At 37.0% G+C, this 20,572-nt stretch overlaps 2 long non-coding RNA genes across 7 annotated transcripts; one reads left to right on the forward strand and one right to left on the reverse strand.

Annotated features, from left to right (window-relative positions):
* Positions 1 to 1,554: 1,554 nt before the first annotated feature.
* LOC113677196 (uncharacterized) lies at positions 1,555 to 10,332 on the forward strand. 2 transcript variants are annotated; one of them, XR_016182042.1, is made up of 4 exons: positions 1,555 to 1,644; positions 3,498 to 5,989; positions 8,055 to 8,106; positions 9,689 to 10,332. It is a non-coding gene; the product is annotated as an uncharacterized LOC113677196 (long non-coding RNA). The 2 variants fall into 2 exon arrangements; XR_003446774.2 differs by having other exon boundaries at positions 1,567 to 1,752.
* A 429-nt stretch (positions 10,333 to 10,761) lies between these two features.
* LOC149036267 (uncharacterized) lies at positions 10,762 to 19,963 on the reverse strand. Of its 5 annotated transcripts, none has more exons than XR_016182047.1 (6): positions 18,194 to 19,963; positions 17,432 to 17,523; positions 16,967 to 17,034; positions 16,471 to 16,609; positions 13,696 to 13,813; positions 10,762 to 13,161 (listed from the first exon to the last, which is right to left on the reverse strand). It is a non-coding gene; the product is annotated as an uncharacterized LOC149036267 (long non-coding RNA). The 5 variants fall into 5 exon arrangements; XR_016182045.1 differs by having other exon boundaries at positions 17,300 to 17,523; XR_016182044.1 differs by having other exon boundaries at positions 17,300 to 17,523; positions 17,722 to 19,963.
* Positions 19,964 to 20,572: the final 609 nt, after the last annotated feature.

Below are 20,572 nucleotides of genomic sequence, written 5' to 3' on the forward strand. Positions count from 1 at the left end.
GTATTGGATCAACTAATAATCCCATGATTGATATCCTTTTCTATTCCCATCACCTGCCTGCTTGATATTGTATTGATATTGTGAGGAGAAATTCTGTCTTTGTCACTTGTGGGAGTGAAAGGGTTAAGGCTTTGATAAAGACCAGCGCTTGCATTGTAATGTATCTATTTAACGATTAAATTATTTTAAAGAAGAAGAGGATATCGAGGTTTGGGAAGGATGCTATGACAACAGTTTACTAGGGTTTAAGAGCCGAGTCCTTTATTTTCGCAATGGGTGGCGTGTATTTCAGCTTTTCTTGTCTATTGGTCTTCACTCTCTTGGTACAGACTGCAACATCATTACTTTGTAAGAAGGTTTTTTTTGTGTGTGTGTGTGTGTGTGTGTTGTACTGAATTTTTTTTTATCAAGAATTCATCAGTGATTGGCGAACCAAATTATGTTTTCTTATGCGTAATCTCTCTCCGGTGTAGGTCGAGTTCGTAGACCAACGAGAACGCAGAATTTGCTTCAGAAAACAAGTCTAATGTTTTAATTTATTCCTAAATTTATGAAATATTACTTGTTGAAGACCCTCAATCCTCCAAGAAAGTGTCGTATTACGTTGACTTGAAATCGTCCATCGTTTCATCAGTGGACTACCATGTTCTTTATTTCATGTTTTTTTCTTGAGATTTTGGTGATGATTTTTTGACAAATTATCTTCAGTGGGTCGCAAGAACAACAAGAAATTCAATAAAACCCTTACACACGATTTCTTGGTAGATAAAATTAAAGAAACAATGACGAACAGAAATTAAGAATTTGTTCATGCTTAGCGTGCGTATGATCGAGTTATGGATGCACGCGGGAAGTTTAGAGAGCACGAAAAATGCGTAAGAGTAGCTCGAGGCGCAGCCGAGAGCAACTCTAGCTTTATGAGTGCTCTCCAAACTTCTCAAGTGCATTCATAACTCTATATACGCACAGCTAAAAGCATGAGCAAATTCTTCTATAACAGAGCGACAACAAGGATCTGCGCGAAGAAGCAAAATTTGCTGCAGCTGGTCTATCAACAAATTTGCGAAACTTGCAACTTGCGAGTTTTTTTCGGCTTTATTTTTGTTGCTTGTCGGACCAGGACCTAAAAGGACAATGCCGATAGAAAAATTAGGCAGTTCTTCGCTGGTTTCTTCCATATTTCAAAGAGAAGGAAAACTGCACTACAGCTTAACAAGACGGAAACTCTGAAGCCAGGTAAAAAAAATGCTCAAGTCATATTATTTACGCACGGGCGTGTGTTAATAAAGACTTTGTTCATAGCGGCTCAATAGGACTTATATAGGGCTAGCACGCTATATTATAAAGACGGTTTGTCGAAACTTTAGATAACTTGAACCCTTTGGAACCAGCGTCCCTTCGTTCGTGAAACGCCTTTCGCAGAAACCTTCCGTTACCGAAAATATTCCCTGTCCTGAAGAGGTCTAATGAATTGGGATTCTTCTTTTTAACAATCCCAGACCCGTAGTCAATGAGTCCGTTCCTGTATACTGATTTTAATATAAACTCCAAAAAGAACATGGCGGCGTTTGCGGCAGCCCAAAAGTCATCGATCTACGGCTCAGAAAAATTGCTATTGAAGCTAATGGACGTTTCTCCTTGGAGGTAAATATTTTTAAGGATAAACGAAATACAAAACAAAACTAAAAAAGAAATGCACAGAGAACAAGCTCGTGTTGAAACTGTGGCACTGATTCAAACCGCGTCATGAAGGTGAGTGTGGAAATGGGTAATTACTTTCTGAGGACCTGCTTGCCTTCCATTTGACCCCTCCTCCATTTGTTTTCTGTAGACTTCTTTATTATTCTTGTGATCATCATATTATGCAAAACAACTCTAGCTCTGAGCAATCAGAGAAATTGGTATTCAAACCAATTCTAACCCATATTTTACTACTAGTCTACTACTACACTAAGTGAATTGGGAGAGTTAACTGATCATACATGGCTGATCATGTAAGGGGGTTAGTCTCTAAAGAAACAGAGGTGCTGCATCGGTGGGAGAGTGTAACAGGGTAACTTAGTATTATCAACTGAGTTGATATAATGTAAATTGGCCACCGCAGAGTTTTAAAGATGACGACTCGAGCGTTAGCCCTTCATCAGAGCTCATTGTCATTCGCTCTGACAAAGGACTAAAGCTCGAAACGTCAGCTTTGAAATTAAACTTTTTACTGTGCCCTATTCATATTATCAACTCAGTTGATAATACTAAATTACCCTGATTATGTTCAAAAGCAAAATTCTTCTTCTCACAAGACACCACTACCACAAGGAATGGACCATATTGATATCACTCTAAAGATGGCATGCTCGACGTTTTGGATTACTAAGTTGCCACCTCATACTCCAGACTCTGGAGTATGAGGTCTGCAAGAATCTTAACTCTTATTATAAATGGATGCTGGTAAACTGTCTGGAGGTTAAGCTGTGATTTACTTACTTGCCCATCCTGCATGGGGAGTGGCAATATTTTTCCCTTCCCCTCCCTCTTAAGGTGGCTGGTAACAGTTTCCAGTACTTTTCAAGACTTATGAGTTTGATGGGTCATTACAACCATTCTATACCGGTTGACGCCAAAATCATGGTATCAACAAACTGCCCAATCATCGGGGAACAAGTTGCTGTTAATTTTGTGGCACAATAGGTTACCATAGCAACAATATGGCCTGCTAAAAACACCCTTAATTTTAGCTTTAAGCGCTTATAACTCAAAAACGAGCTTGGTGACCCCATTTTTTATTATCGAATTGTAATTAACATGATAAGATGCAACTTTTTGCAAAGTTTAAAAAAATTCTGCGGAGGGGGTTCAGAGCCACCTTAAATTTTCGAAAATTAACAGCAACTTGTTCTCCGATGATTGGGCAGTTTGTTGATACCATGATTTTGGCATCAACCGGTACAGAATGGTTATAATGACCCATCAAACTCTAAGTCTTAAAAAGTACTGGAAACTGTAACCAGCCACCTTAATGGTATGTAAACCAGGTTTAATTCTGTCCTAAGCTTGTCCTAGTGATAAGTCAGTAATGGCAGAGATCTCAATCTCTAGTTATCCGAAATCTGGAGATAATTGATTTTGTATTACATTTCCACTCACCCCCTTCCTGTTAAATTTGTTCTTAAGCTACTCTGTGTCAATCTCTCTCCATACTTAACAGCCTCTCACTACATCAAAGGACCAGATATATTTCCTCAAAGTAAATCAGTTACTTTTCTCGTCCTTCACTTTACATGTTCTTCTAACATTATGGTCTATTTTAATCAGATACTTTATCTTAGTTCATAAATAGATTTGTTGCTATATACCAAGTAGTTCTAATTTCTAATCTTAGGTGCAATTTGATGTTTTGTACAAATCTTTGCTCTTAAGCTGCTTACTGTGTTCAACCCACAATTTCACAAGAGCTCCCTGTTTGCTGTGCTACCTTTTCACATATCTCTCCTTCTTCTCAGTGTTTTCTGTTACTGTGACTCCATTTCAAGTGAACCAGGGCTATCAGAGCTGTCTGTTCCAGCTCATTTGCTGTTCAGAACCGGTGAATAAAATGGCTTGAAGTATTGGAAAATCATTTGGAAAGGGGATGGGGCATGGTGATTGGGAAATTTCCATGCATCATGGTGAAAGTACAGTATGCACATTTGAATGAAATTCCTACCAATCTCAGTTTGTTTATAAGATAAATCAATTAGTGGTGAGTAAATAAGTAAAGGCTTTTTACCTGATTCTCTCTGAATGACAGGCCAATCACTTGTTGTTCACTTATAGCTAGTGAACATTAGGTTTATAAAGCTTTTGATTGGCTTGCTGATTGACAAGCTGAGAGCTGTGCCACTTCATTGGCTAAGAGACTGGCCAACTGATGGATTTATCACTTGATTGATTGATCCAATGAATGACTGAAAGATTGTTTCTTGATATGCCTACTAATTGACTACAGGCTGAAACTTTCCCTATGAAGTTGGTTCCCATTTTAGGATTTGAATTTAAAGAAGCTGTGACACAAGATTTAGTGTAGTAAATTTTACAAAAAAAAATTTCATAAGATCAGGAATTTTTAACTAAGTAATTACCAGTAACCTATCACTTGATACTCTTAACTTTGATACGATGCTTGTCCATGAAATGACTGTTTTTTTTTTCCAAATGGAAAGGTTTTTATCTTGATTTGTTTTTTTTTTTGATGGACCATGAGGCCAATCACTTCATTGACTAATACTTACTCAACGACTGATTGTGAGGTGTGCTGTATGACTGTTTCTTTTGCCAATGAAAGGCTTATCACTTGACTGGCATAATGACCAACTGACTGATTGGTTTAACATTTGACTGGCTGTGACCATCAATAGGTTTAGAACTTACTAACACTGATGTTTGATTGAACATATACAAGGCTTATCGAATGGCTGGCTCACTGGCTGACTGACTTCATAACTGACTGACTGATAGACCAACTGACCATCTGAATGACTGACAAACCCATTGACTGACTAACTGACTGACTGATTAACCAACTGACTGTCTGGAAGACTGACAAATCCACTGACTGACTAAATGACTTACTGATTAACCAACTGACTGTCTGAATGACAGACAAACCCATTCATAGTCTCACTTATTTATGGAACTATAGTTGTATATCGTAGAAGATTTACCCCTTGAAGGAATGGTAGGCTTAAAGGTTAATTGTCTAACTCTTGAACTGACTGCAAACTTTTTACTTAACTGGTTGGAAAATTGACTAGCCAAGAGGCCGATGACTCGATTATTCCAGTGATTAGCTAACTGTGAGGCTGATAGCTTAATCTTCTAACTTAATGATGTATTGATTGGCTTATCAATTTATTGGTAAAATGAGTGAAAAAACTGATCAGGTTAGCACTTGAGTGGGCTATTGATTGACTAACTTCTAGGTTCATTACTTAATTGTCCAATTTAATTGATTAATTGATAAACTCAACAATTGATTGGTTTATTACATTCATTCGGAAATAACTGGTGAACCTTGTTATCTGATTGGCTCTCATTGGTGCGATTCATTCACGAATCGCACCATGTTTTGCTCTAAATCGCAACATGTTTTGCTCTAAATTGCAACATGTTTTGCTCTAAATTGCATCTTCTCCCCAGCCAATGAAGAAACTTTATTAAAAATGCAACAACAAATCGCATTATCAATTTGAAAAGCGAACGCTGCATCATTGTCCCACAATTAAAAGAAGTCATCCATGGCAGATCCCGACGTTTAACTACTACGCATGGTCAAGCGATGAGGTCGAATTGTTACCTTTGACTTAAATGTTGATATGGTTGATTGTCCAACTTCTTTTGAATTTTTTTTTTCGGCGCGCTGTCATTGGCGCGTTTCGATCTTCATACCAATGTTGTTCTCCCATAGGTCTGATTTTTCGTTTAACGTTTGTTGTACTTTTTAATAAGTTTTATTTTCTTTAGGAGAACGCAATAAAACTTCCCCCGCGGTTTTCCTTTCGAGCTACGGTTTGGACAGTTTTTGGTTTCTATCATCTTAAGAATATATTTTACGTAACGTTATTGATTTGAAGCGAAATTTTCGTTGGCTTGTCTCTTCAAACCTAACCGGTGCCTCCCTTTCGCGTAGCTTATGAAATACCCGCGTGCATTAAGAACTAAATTCATTTACATTGCAAATTTTCCGTTTTGCTCATTTAGAATGCAGTTTGATTCATCTCATCTTCAAGGAGTTTGAAAGTTGAGGTTCTTGCGATGAGAATTCGACGAACACAGCTCTTGAATACCAAGGTTTCTCGTTGCCTGTCATGAAGTACATAGAAATTCATCCACGTGGAGTTTTGAATCATGTTCTTCGGAAGGAAAGTCGCGAACCGATGGAATTGGAGGCAACCTTGGTGAACATGATCATGGTGTGAAGCGGAGACGAAAGTCAAATGGCTTATTTCTGTTCATGGTATGTAAGAAAGACGTGTTCATTTTGCTCACGAAAGAAATAAGTATATTCACGTGTTTTAAGATATCGCTTCGCATGCAACTTCCTGAAAGCTTTCTTGCACGTAAGGGGCGGCAAAACCACTAAATAAATGCATTCTCAACCGGCATCGTTTAACCCTTTACCTCCCATGAGTGACCAAGACAGAATTTCTCCTTACAATGTCAATACAATATCAATCAGGCAAGGGATGAGAATAAAGAAAAGCATCAATTAAGGGACTATAAGGCGATCCAATACTAAATTCTCCAAAGTAACCTTACAAGAATTATATAGCAGACAGTAAAGAGGATTACTGTTGAGATCACGGGAATGGAAAGGTTAAGAGAGGGTCAGCCTGGAACATTTTCTCTATTTTCAGTGGCTCAATTAATTTTACACTACAAGCTGTCGCTCTTCAAACCATGGCTGATACATTTTCGTGAGAGGTTTGCGATAAGCTTTTAAACGGAGAGTCACATATCTGGAAGGAAAGTAGGGGGGGAACCTGTAACCGACATACTCTTTTCATTTCCTTTTTTTTCAAGAGTAAGCTTTAATACGGCATTCGAAGTATCGCTCAAAACAAAGAAATCTCGAGGGGAATCATTATAATCGACGAGGCTAATAACCAGATAAACTGTTGGCTAACCTGTGGATGAGTCTTAACCCTTTAAATCCCAAGATCTCATTAGTAATCCTTCTTACTGCCTGCTGTACAATTCTTCGGATGTTACTTCTGAGAATTTGGTATTGGATCAACTAATAATCCCTTAATTGATACTTTTCTTGGTTCTCATCACTTGTCTTTTTGATTTGGTATTGATATTGTGAGGAGAAATTCTGTCTTGGTCACTCATGGGAGTTAAAGGGTTAAATCAGGAAGGGAGGGGGGGGATAAAGGGGATATACAGTCGATTTATGTCTACATCATATTCCTGTTCTGGTAATTAAAATAGGTAATCAGGGCTGAAGCAATGCTGAAAAGGTGAAATATCATTAATCGAGTCATATCTATGTCAGATCAGTTTATATTCATAATATTTGAAGATCGTTGGAGGGTATTGAGTCTTGTAAGAGAGAGAGATTATGATAACCCACCAGCCTCGTATTGTCTTAGAACTCATTCATTGCCATCTTGCAGACCTCAAAAAGCGGTTATTAAGCCGTTTAAATCAGGAACAGTGATCAAGATGTTTTATCTTTATTTAGTGCAAGGTTACACATCTGTAAAGCGAACATTAAACATTTCACTTTACACTACCAAGGGCCAAAAATATAGAATGCTTTATTCCCTTTAGTCACCTCTTCTCAGAGTTGATCGTCCTTCAAAAGAAAGTTTCTTGATTTTCTCAATTATTAATCAAAATACAACAAAATTCAAACAAACAAACAAACAAAAGAAAAACAACAACAACAACAACAACAACCACGAAACTCAAATAAACAATACAAAAATAAAAACGAACAGTCGTCAGAATTTGTCATGCTTTTCAGCTTGCCACCTGGTATTTATAATTCATTGATAATTTACTAGAGAAATTTTTAATATAAGCCCCAGGGTTTCTTGAGGTCTCCTCACTACTTATGCTATATTTTTAATCTATTCTTTGTTAAGTTAATGGTTTTCAATAAACTTGAACTTGACTTGATTAAATTAGCGTAATAGAGTGTTTTTCGGTTGAACGGTTGAAACCAAAGTAGTCGCAACAGCCAATCGGAAGAACGAATTTTTTTCATAGGGAGCCAATAAAAACTCGGTATAGATACAAACAATCTGGCTGAAGCGCGGGAAAACGTCTGTGACTGAGTCAGCAATGGTTATAGTTTTGCATCTGATAAGTTAAGAGATTAGCGCGAAATTTCTTGACCAATCATAGAGCGTAGTGAAACGAAAACAATGCAATTCCGGATCGCTTTTGACACTCAGTTGAAGATTGCTTTACCAAGTATTCGTGTTGTGAGATTCCAATTAATGAGTTTCACCAGAAACTATGTGAACTTTCCTATTACTTGCTATTCTAACTTGTCATTCTTCTTTCGACAGGCAGATGGTGGACGTGAACAGACTGGACGCGACATAACGTATTCTTAACAAGGTGAGTTGGTTGTTTTGAATAAATAGTTATAACTATTTAATTTCTTCTTAAATCTTCATTGGATGGATAACAGTACATGCAGATCGCTATCAGCATAAAGTAGTTTTGACAAGATGTGTCTTTAAAACTTCTCTTTGGCTTCCAAAACTGATCGGCGACACAAATTAAGTAAAAGAGTATTGTGGAGACCCGATGTACGAGCTTTTGACCATAGCTCATGTTTTTTTACGAATTATTTTGTTCCTTTTGAAAATCACGGTTTGCTTAGAAGTTCAATTTTCTTCTTTGTTTTTTTCTTGGTATTCTATGCTGCATTTCCTTCAATCGTCTTTTAGAATATCTAGAATTTAAGTTTACCATGGAGAAATATCCAGTTTATATCCAGCGTGACGTTTAAAGCGAACTTGGATGTTATTCACTCTTCCTCAGATAGATTTTTTTGTATGAGGAAAAACTGTTTTCAGTAATAAAGAAAAACAAAACAAAACAAAATAAAACAAAGCAAAACATTTGTTTAAATTATCAAGGGTGCGAAATGAAAAAGTATACACAAGAGTTGTTACTTGGATGTTACTCGCTCTTCTCCGTATAGATTTGTTTGCTAGTGCCGAGGCAAAAAAAATTTAATAGAGAAAAACAAAACAAAATAAAACAAAGTAAAACATTCGTAAAGTATTCACGAGAGTTTTACTGATGTGGAGATGTTACATTTGAAACTTTTATCTTTCAAGTCTTCGATGAAGTCAAACGGATGTGATTATATGATTTTGTTGTATATCAGTAAGCATATGGTCAGCACTCAGACAGATTTCAAGTAATATGCTTGCAGTCTTAATGAATGTGATTTTATTTAATTTTGTTCAAAAGTTTATGAGTTTCATTATGTTTTTGAAAAACCAAATATTAAAAGTATGCTCCCGTCGACACCCAAAATGCACTTTTAAATTAACATTCCTTGACGCCTCCTACGTTAAGCATCAACTGATTTGCATTTTGGTCGACTCTTGCATGTGGAAACACATCTTTTCGCAAATGTTAAAATCCTGTTAAAAAATGCTAAGGCTTCCTGGCATTAAACGTCGCTGTTATGTTCGAATAAAATTAAACAAAGAACTGTAATTGAGCTGAGCAAGAAGGAACCTATGAATTTTGCTTCATAGCTAGGAGAGTTGAGTCACCTTTAAAACAATCAAAACTTACGTTATGAAAATTGTGATGCCAGAATTTCTTTGGTCCGTGCATTTGACACATATAATGAAAGGAAATTTCCACATCTTTCTAGAGATAGAATATTTGATTTACCGGGAGCACAGCAATCTGCATGTACAGGTTACATTTTGTTATCTTTGTAAATTGTCAGTAATGAGAATGAAGAGGATAATCGAAGAAGACGAGTATGAAAAATTCCGTGACTTTCCTGGCAAGTGTGCTTACGAAGCAATATTCGGAGGACGGTAAATTTTGAAATTTGCACTGATTAATCAGTACGCTGAACTTGACGTTGACACCAGATGGCGAATCTTTGCTAGTTTATTAAATCTTAAACGTGTTATGGTTGATGTATTTGTTCGTTCTGTTGAAGGTTTCTTAATGGCGGAAAGCTGAACTTCAAATCAAGCACAAGTTCGTGTGGATGAATATTTTACAGCTCCAAGACAAGTTCAAAGCAGAGGTAGAAAAGAGATTTTACAAGAGCTCAACTTGAAGTCGAAGAAAGCCCTCGCTAAATTTGTTTCGTTCGCTTTGCCAAAACCTCGTTTCGATTTTAGTACTAATTTTGTTTCTTCGTTCCATGTTAATTTTCAACGGAAATTTTTTTTCTTAGTGACATTTGTTTAATAGATTTTATTTTTCCCGCCAAAAAACTTAGAAAAATACGGGGCGCTCAAAATACGCATGCGCCAGTTTTTTTTTTTTTTTAATTTCAAAAAAATTATTTCCCGCCGAAAAAACTTGGAAAAAATAAAGGCGCCCAAAATAAGCATGCGCCGATTATTTTTTTTCTTTTCGAGTGATATTTAAGATTTAATTTCTATGTTGTTATTTAATAAAAGTCACTAAACTCAATAGTGTTGTATGTTCATTTCTTTCTTGCGTTATCTTCATTTTTCATCTATGAAATTCTTCAAGTCAAATATAATAAAAATATTTTGTCTTACAATTGTTCTATTCACATTAAAATCCTTAATTCGATAATTAAACTTCAGTTAAATAATCATAAAAGTGTGAAGAAAAATTCGTTCAAATATATACTAAGACTTTTGGCGGGAAAATTTGGTAGAATTTGCACAGAGTTTCCCCTGACAACATTTTCGTCACAAGATTCAAAATGGATTCCCTTGAATTTTTCCGCCAAAATTCATGTAATCATCTCCTTGTGCAATTCTTTCTTCAAGCAACTTTTTGAATAGCCTTTGGTTTTAATTTCTGTACAACGTTTGACCAAATTCTTGCTCACTTATTACAAATCTTAAGAAAGGATTTTCTCTCCGAGTAATTTTAGTCTTTAAATATTTTTTCTTTTGCACAAGATGATGTATACAAATTACATTTAAAGATAAGCAACATGGCAAGCTATGATTCGCATACAAGTTTGACTCACAAAATACCTAAAGCTTGCCATGCTGCTTCAAAACAGATCTTTTTCAGCCATAATTTTCTTTTCCTTTTTTGGGATATTTTCACAGGACAGATGTTTAACGAAAGTGATGTTTTATAATCAAAATGAACTTTCACGTTCTCTTTTTGATGGGCCAAGCTAACTGTATTTTGCTTTTGGTTATAAGTGATTAAGACAATCAGGCGATTTCTTGGCCTCAGTATGCAAGTCAATGTTGTAAGATTCTGGTTGAGTAAATTCTCATTTTTTTCAATTTAATTTAATTTATGGCTGAAAGAGGTCTTCCTAAATTACAAATAGTATCATAAAACCTAACGTCTGATTCAAAGAATATTTAGAGTAGACATTTCATGCGCATCATGCTACATTCAGTGAAAAATTCTTTAAGATTTTTACAGATCAAAATCATGACGACAGTCGACACTTAATTCCGTTCCTTTTCGCTTATTGAGTTGAGAAATGACCTATGCAAACAAAGCTAAAAGGAAAAAAATAATTTTCAAGTAGGAAAAAAATTTAAAAAACTGAAAAAAGTGCTTTCTCGAAAAACACAATTTGATCTTTTAAACTTTCAAGCTTGCTGTTCTTTTAAGATCCAAACTGCTTTTTTTTTCAATACCTTAAAAAAAACTGAAGTAGTTATAACTTACGGCTTCCACGTTTTTTTTTCGTTTGAAATTTCATGGATACTTTTGTTTATTGACAGCTCTTTTTAACTGTACTGTGATTTGAAAAGTGAATCGTAACAAATTTCGTAGTCTCCGCGAAATACGAGGAAACGTTAATTGAAATTTTGATTTAAATTTTTTTATGCAAAAAAATTTCACAAAAAAATCGGCAATTCTCTCAGCTATGCAGTGCATATGATTTGGCGCATTAAAGATCCATTTTGAGTCTGTATACTTTCTCAGAACCAGACAAAGGTTTTATGAACTAAAGCTGTAACATAACAAATGACAAGAGAACGTTGGCAAATCGATCTCCCCTGACACTCGTTTCAACAGAAAACCCAGTACTTATATTGAAAAGTGATGGGGGTGTGTTTTAGCCATAGTGTCATTGGCGTTGAGAGTCATCAGCGTTTGTCTGTTGAAATAAGTCAGTGTAGTTCGTTCGATTTGTTCCTTTTGCTATGTCATAGTGAAGTTAGTCCCTTTATTGTTCTGCGTAGGTACGTATAATATTATCTATTCTGACATTCGTTGAGAATTGTCCGCTAGTGAACCAGTTGTTCAAATGCAGTCGTTCAATATAGTTGGTGCTGTATGTCAAATATTTGAGCTGAGTCTCAGTCACTGTCGTTGGTTAGCAGATGTTCAGTTAGTCTTGTGACGAGTTTGCCAGTCTCTCCGGTGTAGAGTGTAGAGTAAATTTCCAATTAGTTGCAGCACATTTTCTTTTGAGATTAATCTTTTTTCTTAAACATCGGTCATTGATGTCGTATATTTGTTGGGTCAATTTCGGGCGTGCCCTCAACGCACAGTCTTGTAAATGTTGTCCTAGCAGTTGAGCCGTTTTCGTATCAGTACGGTCAGAGGTAATGTGGGTGTTTCGTCCAATAAAATCAGTTATGTTGTGATCACGTTTTTGATATCTGTTTTTTTTTTAAGTTAACTGTTTAGTGTGTTGTTTGCCTCCAATTCGTAATCAAGTTAAAAGGATGAGATAACATCTCTTATACTTGTCTGGTGAACATTATATCAGCGTACTGTTCGTCGATATCAGCCGTTGTGTATGGCGGTGAAAGTATCGTTAAAGTAACCAAACTGATATCCAAGAAGCAACAGCTAAATGGCCTAATTCTTTCACCCCAATGAAACAAACTCTATTGAATGGTTTTCATTAATGTGCTTTTGGGTTGCCTTTGTTCTCTTGTCTGTTGCAAAATGATTATTGCAATAAAGGTTTGAATAACTTGAGGTGGCACTGAATGTTTTGACCAAAAATTAGACGAATTACCCGTAAATTAATCATTCATTGTTTTCAATGCCAAAATAATAAAATGGTTCATAGCAAAATGGCGTTTTCTATAACAAAAGGTTTGAATTTATTTGGTTAGGCAATGTGAATTAAATAACAGGACAATATCTCCAACCTTCCCAATTTTCAGACTTTTCCTTCGAGGCATAATTTATTTTACAGTGCCACCTCTTGTTGGTGGCTGCCAGAGCCTTTACGTCATTCTTTTCTACATTACTTTTAATCCTAGGTCTTCTACACTTCTTTCGTAGATGTATTTTTCTTTCCTAATTATCCATAGTTTGAAGTTCCTGAGGAAATAGATAACTTAGTTGTGGCAGCCACCATTTATGCTAAGATTATAAAATAATTTTAAAGTTCTTATCTTTGTAGAGTTTCTTCCACAATGATCAAGTTCAGTTTGTCCTCCTGAATTTCTTTTATTCTGTTGTCTTCTTCCACGAATCATTTTCCCTCTAAACAGAAATAAGCGAAAGAGTATTTGGTGAGTTGTTTAATGTCGAACGTTTTAAATAATCTAACAAAAACAAAGTGGAAGGGCGAGTTTAATGAGGTGGTAGAACTTGAGACGCTAAAACGATGGTGTCAGGGGCACTGACGAACTTCATCACAAAACACAGTTGCGAAATTGTACGAGACAATTCCTCCGCGAGTTTAGAAGAGCATACCAGTGCCCAGTGCCATAAAACTTCAGAAACACGTGGCATGTGGCAAACGTGCCAAGCCGTTTTTTTCTTCTAAAATTAACCAAAGATGAATCATTTCTCTCTTTCTAAATATTACACAGCATTTGTTGCAACTAGAGACTGGTGCACGTTTTCTCTGCCATACGAACAAAATAAACGACATTTCTTTGAGAGTAGCTTTCAGTCGAAGGCGAAGAATGAAGCGAACCGAACGCGCACTAACTGTTAAACTTTGCTCATTACTCTTACACAAAGTGCAATAAAATGAAACTAGCAACTTTGAAATCTTAGCACAATGCTCACCTTCAGACAGCTTCAGTCTTGTTCCAACTTCAAACATGTTCTTGGTAAAAACTGTCCTCACAGTAACACGTCCTCACCCGTCCAAAGCCTGTTTGGTTTGCGAGAAAGTTGGAATTTTCTATGAATATGGAATAGAGAAACAAACCAATCAGGGACGATTTCGTCACAAATATGACAAAATTTTTGTTTCCACGCCCTTTAGGGAACGTATCAGAAACCTCAAAACAATTCATATTAAAATTTATTAGTAGAAGAAGTACGAAATTAACGATGACTTTCACTAACGCAAATTGTGAAGTTTTTGAAAAAAGTACACTCTTCATGAACTCGAAGAAATTTAAAATAAATTATTTTCAGAAAGGTCTGAAATGAAAAGAAGATAAAAAAAGGAACAAGCCAAAAAGATAAAAAAAAAACCGAAGCAAAACAAAATAAAAACAATTGACAAGTTCACCGCACAAAGGATTTAATTCCCAGCTGGGAACGCTCACGCGGTCGGTTGCTCTACCTACTGAAATGCGAGGACCTTGTCTGAAGTCGAACCCAAATTTTAAGTTTACATCTAAAAAGTGTACGGATCAACTCCAGAGGCATGGCGAAATTAAAGCCTGTCGACTTACATTTGTAGTTGTTATTGACTATCAGCCATCTCAATTTATCGTTAACAAATTTCAAAGTGTTTCCTAATTAAAAGTTTCGGTTAGAAGCAATCGATTATAAAATTTTTATAATCTCTTGGTAAAAGCTTAACATACCACCAATTCGAAAATAACATTGCGTTATCTAAAAAAAGAGAGTAAACTCAAGATTTCAAGCATTTATTATTAGCAAGACAGGAAAGAAAAAGAGAAAAAAAAAACAAAATACAGTAAAAAGAACAGAAAAAAAAACTTGCAAAGTTCCCCAGGAAAAAATTCCTAGCTGAGACCGCTTTCGCGGTAATGTGCTCTACCCACTGAGCTGCGGGGAACCTGTCTGCAAACGAACTTTAATTTTATAAAATTGAGAAGTTCCCCAGGAAAGGATTCCTAGCTGAGACCGCTTTCGCGGTAAATTGCTCAACCCACTGAGCTGCGGGGAGCCTGTCTGCAAACGAGCTTCAATTTTAAGATATTGACAAGTTTCCCAGTCTAGGATTCCTAGCAGAGACCGCTTACGCGGTAAATTGCAAATTGCTCTACCCACTGTGCTGCGGGGAACTTGTCTGCTAGGAATTGCAAATTTTTAAGTGTTTACGAAACAAGTGCTCAGCGCACAGCTGGGATAAACTCTAACAAGTGTAAAACGCATTGCGAGGATCAACCCTTTAACTCCCAAGATCTAATTGTTAATTCTCTCCTCCGCCTGCAACAGATTTCCTTGTAAATAAGTTGCGAGAATTTGGTGTCAGATCAAAATAACAACTTCTACCTGATAAGTTTGAATAGTTTCATTACCTGTATCCTGGATAATGAATAGATTTTATAGGAAGAGGTTACGTGTTGATCACCTCTGGAAATTTAAGGGTTGAGGGAGTAAAATAGCATTAAAAATTATTAATAGCAACGCCTGACAAAGATCAACCAAACAAATAAACAAACAAGTAAACAAAAAAGGAATTAAAAAAATGAAAAAATTTACATGCTCATCGCGTTAGGACTTGATCCTAAACTCAGTTACACCGCTAGAGCAGTAATATTGTTAGAAGTAAATTTTCTAACACTCGTCGTTTGGTAGGTTAATTCTTCTTTATTCTCTTTCTTCACAAATTGATACAACGGGGACTAACTTCTATCTGACAGGGAAAACTAGAGTCTTCGATTATAAAGGTGACACTGTGGATGACATTTCTAAGCCGTCAATCTTATTGTGTCGTCATCGTACCATCTCAACTAGCGAATCACGCTTGACTACGTATTACAGTTCCCACATACTGAGTATGCACCTTCGAGTTGTTTACGCAGTTACAAAATCAATTTCTACCTTAATTTTCATATCTTTGCGGTTGAGATCGGCTAGAACAGAAACGAGGTCGATAATATAAAAATTACAAATAACCTTGATTTAGAGTATTATTTATACCTGAAAGGGTATCTTAAGAGAAAACCACCCTTAAAGATTGTTACATAACAACATCTTGGTCACAAGATTTAAAGAAGAAAGGCGCTCACAAGTACCGCCCCCAAATTGCTTTTGGTTGCGAAACATGAGGGGTATCACCTGTTTGCACCTTAAATTACCTCTGGGGACAAGAAGGTGTCGAACGCGACCTATAACCAGGGAGATTTACTCTTCCTGGACTAACAAATTAACTTAATTAGGAACATGGCTTATCATGAGTTCCATGTCAACCACAAGATCACAACGAGGAAAACGTGATTAAACTCACTAGGAGAACGTGACCAAATTCACAAGAAGAACGTGACCAAACTCAACCTTTAAGATAAGACCACCAAGAAGGAGTAAGAAGTAATCAACCTGCCTTTTTTATAATTTGCTTTAAATTTCCATTCCTTTTTCCGATACCAATACAAGGAAACCCTTACGATATTGTCGATTAACTATAATTGTAATTTCATCATTTAACAATATGCTCTACCAGCAGAACTGTGGTGTAAATTCTAAGTTTATAGGTCACAGGTGCACTGCGCACATGATGGATAAACTTTGGAAAAATATAGAGGTACAAGCTGCATATTGCGTAAAAATGATGTTGTTGCGAAGAATCAGCGATTTCGAATTTTATGCCTATACCCAACAAGTTCATTATCAACTGTCCGTTGACAAAAATCCTACCTGTTGGCATATATGTGACGTTAACATCACCTCTTGACTCACAAACTCTTCGTGATCCTCGCAGCTCCTCGTTACGTTTAGCGCATGGACAATTCGAAGATCCTTCAAATTTGGTCCTTAGGTTGATCATTGCACTAATCTGAAACATTAGAAGTCCATTTCAATTTAGTAAATATCGAAACAGCCGCGTGAAGGCAATAAACATCGCGACGATCGATGCAATCGCAATGGCGCTAAGACTTCGGACTACTTCGGAAGAACAGATCTCTAGTTCGTGGCCGACTAATTAAGACTAATTACGAAAGTCCACGCCAATTTGAATATCCCAAAGTGCCCACAACAACTCGTTCCTACGCTGTCGCGTATCCAGGAGTTAAAAAGGAGAACAAAAGAAACAAGACCACTAACAAATTTCCCGCGCTTGAATTTCAATATTAGTTGAGAACGCTTACGCGGGGAAATTGCTTGCATGGCCATTGAGCTGCGCATTACTTACCTAAAATCACCAACAAATTATTACTTTACAACGGATAAGAGTAGCACTGTTCACTGCTTGGATGAACCCTTGAAGAGTGGAGAGGTAAAGGTCTGTTAACTTGAACTTATGTAGTTATCATTTAAGATCAGCCATTTTATTTCATCGTTGACTCATTCCATCGTCTTCTGATGCAATCCAATCTTGAACATGACAACATGTCATATATACTTACCTTACATAAAAAAAATTAGACCACTAAATAAAGACATCAACCTTTATCGATCGAAAAGTGTGACAAAGAACACAAAACAAAACAACAAAAAAAGCAAAAACAAAATCATAGTAGTTCACCTAACAAGGAGTTATGCCTCGACTGTGACTGCTTTCTCGGTACGATGCTGCGAAAATTATTCGACAAATGAATTCTTCGCGCGCTTTTCCAAACGACTCTAATAGGAGTTATACCACAGTTAGTGCTTATACCTTCATGTGACTGTATTCAAGTCCAAACGTCGGTGTTCAGTAGTCGGTCAACTAATGATTGTGAGTACTGATTCGGCCTGGCCACCACATCCCTAATGTATAAAACGTATACAACAGGACAACTTCGAATAAAGACTGTATTCCAGAATAACAATATACAAGACAGCTTTCACGCATTCCTTTTCATTTTCCTTTTTTTTAGAGTTTTCATCAAGAGTTCAAAGTTCAATTCGTGGGGGGTAAGAAACATACAAAAATCCACGTGACACTCTCGGTCCAGTTTTCAACACCTAACTCTCTTCAACTGAGCCATCGACGGACTAGGCTACAACTAGAAATAATCTTAAAATGTTCACAACTTGGGCGGGCATAAGCTAAAAATAAAAAGTAATTCATATTTTGTTTCGGATAGCGCGAAGGGTCACAAATGTTCTGGGAAAAATAATAAAAAAAAAGATTTAGTGCCCCATCTCTTGAAAGAAACTCATTAATGCGATAGAAAATTTGAGTATGAATAATAATAAAAATACAAAATAATAGTTTGTTGTACTCAAGCATCGATGCTCACACATGATCGAAGAACAATTTACAAGTTAAAACTAACTTTAAGTCATAGACTGACCTGAACTTCAATTCTGTGAGGAACATACTGATATGAAATGGAGCTTGTGGAAGTTAGGGAATAAAAAGGAGATGAGATCTTGTTAAGAGCTACTATCAAAACTTATGTCTTGACTGGTCGTAACGTCGGAAACTACCTACCATAGGAAAGCCACAGATTCTTAATATGCCACAATCCTACCAACGTCTAGCCCCATAAGTCAGCGATTGTGGCCAGGTTAAAATGTCGAAATTCAGCATTCCTGTTCATGCAAAATGAACGAGTAAATGATTGCGGCCATCGCAGTAAAGGAATTTTTCGTACGATTGACTAGCAGATTTTGGAATGAAGAATACCCCTGATGATCCATATTTTCGTGCCTGTGTTTGTTAACTTTTGACGTTTAAATTCTGGCGATAATCTTCGAAATCAATATGCCAATAACACGGTTTACCAATGGAGATACCCTCGACGTCGTTGGATTATAAATCTCTTTACCTTTTCAACTCCATTGTAGGCATTTCATGCTAAGATGACCACTGTAGAGGCGTGTCTTACTCAACAGTTCTCGATGAAAACAAGAAGACATTGATACTAAATAAAGCTAAACAATGTTGGTAACCTCAGCTTTCTGTTTTTAAACTTCACGTTCGATCTCGAGGCTGAAGTAGACAACACCAGGTTGTAGTCTCTCTCGATCTAGAAATGATCAATCAATTAAAGTTCCTAATTTTTTTCTCACTGGTATTCAAAAAACGCAATATATTCCTTTCAGTAGCCGTGAAAATGTAGCTAGTTGAAGGGCACGGTCAGGTTATTAAAACGGCGGCTAACGCTATCCAACGGATTATCGCCATCCTTCGAAAACTGTCAACAAAATGTACTGCGCTATCCACAGGATAGAGATTTAGGTAGTACATAGTGTTATCACCCCTCGAACAAATGGGGGCCAGAAGAACAGAGCTGGTCTTACTGTCAGTCCAACAAACGTAACTGACTGCTTATTTCCCGCGTGCTTTCTCACGTGACTTCGTAGCAACTTCAGCCAACTACGAACTACTTAACATCTCAACGAAATTAACATCTTTTCTTTTTGTCTCTTATCAGTTGGGTTTTATCTGCATAAAATTTAGACGAGTTATCATGGACAGGAGCCCATCACTTAGGCTCCTGCATTGGATAGGCAATAAAGAGAGCGGAGGGGAGGGAAGCGTGGCACCACGTGGACAGGTTAAAGCCTGAAGCGGACAACCTGATACATATATATGTCAGAGAATGCTGCAAACTGAGGGTGATCAGTGAAGTTATAGGCAAACTATTGTCAGGAGCGTAGTATTTTTAACTTTTTGCCGGTAGGAGACTGATCTGAAACCTAGAATAATAGCAATAGTTACTTGTCCTTCATACATTCACCTCAAATGTGTACGCTCGATGCAATGCTCGCCCTGACTCGTCCACTTCATTGCACGCTACGTTCTTCATCCGCCTGTGAACGACAAGGCCAAGTCTTCAACCCAATGCGAGCAACTCCATTTGTATGCTTGCTTGACTTTCTATGCTTGTCGATTGAGCTTTTCTTTAATGAAAGGGTCTTACTACAAGCATTACAACGCAGATTTCCACTCACCACTACGAAATGTTGTTTTGGATAGTCTTTCATGCGATCCCAGGCGGATGTTGTGTTTCCTTTCCCTGAGGACGAGGTCGAGCTACCGCTTCCTCGTTGTTTGTATTTGCCTTCGTTGACGTGAATTTTACGTTTTCTAGAAATTGAAGCTCTTGCAGGACTACTAAGAGTTGCCCCAGTGGCTATGGTAACCTCAATAGGGTCAATATCTGTATTGTTTTAATTTTCCTCGTCAGACATTTCAGCCTCTAATTGTGATGCCTCGCAAATACCAAGATGGCGGGGGGGAAGCTCTATTGTTGGAGCGAATAACCGCTGGATGTAAGCGCCCGTGATATAGATAGCTGCTGGCTAGTTCGTGGGCGCACGTGTTATTTTATAAATTATTTGGACGAACGTACGACATCCTTAGTTTTGACCACTTTTAATAAAAAACCTTTTAGTAAAGACCTTTTTGATGGTTTGGTCAGTTTTTAGCTATTTGTTGAATCAAAAGTTGCCAAGGAAGGTAAAAGTTGTTCTAAGTTGCTCATAGTACAAAAAGTTGCTCAAAAGTTGCCGAGCACAATCTATTTATGCCTAACGGAAAGGGATGCCGCTGTAGTCAAAAATAGTAACCTCTAAAAAAATCCTGTCGAATTTCTTACCCCAATCTGAGACGCATTGTCTGACGGGATGTAAGGTGTTCCACGTTCTTTCGCGCGTAGGATCCATCAGTCCTTTCCCAACCCCCTTTGGAAAAATTTTTTAGTGAATCTATCAAACGTTTACTGTGGGCAAAGATGGTCTCATGGCAGTATTCGGTTTAAAAATTATCTCCAAGTTTCTCCGAAAACCGTTTCAAAAGTTACAACGTAGTATTTTTTGGGTAGACTCGAACTACGTCGACTGACGACAAAAAATTCTCTAGTCT

The sequence above is a fragment of the Pocillopora damicornis genome, chromosome 12, assembly GCF_964200805.1.
Source record: "Pocillopora damicornis chromosome 12, jaPocDami1.2, whole genome shotgun sequence".
Lineage (NCBI taxonomy): Eukaryota > Metazoa > Cnidaria > Anthozoa > Scleractinia > Pocilloporidae > Pocillopora > Pocillopora damicornis.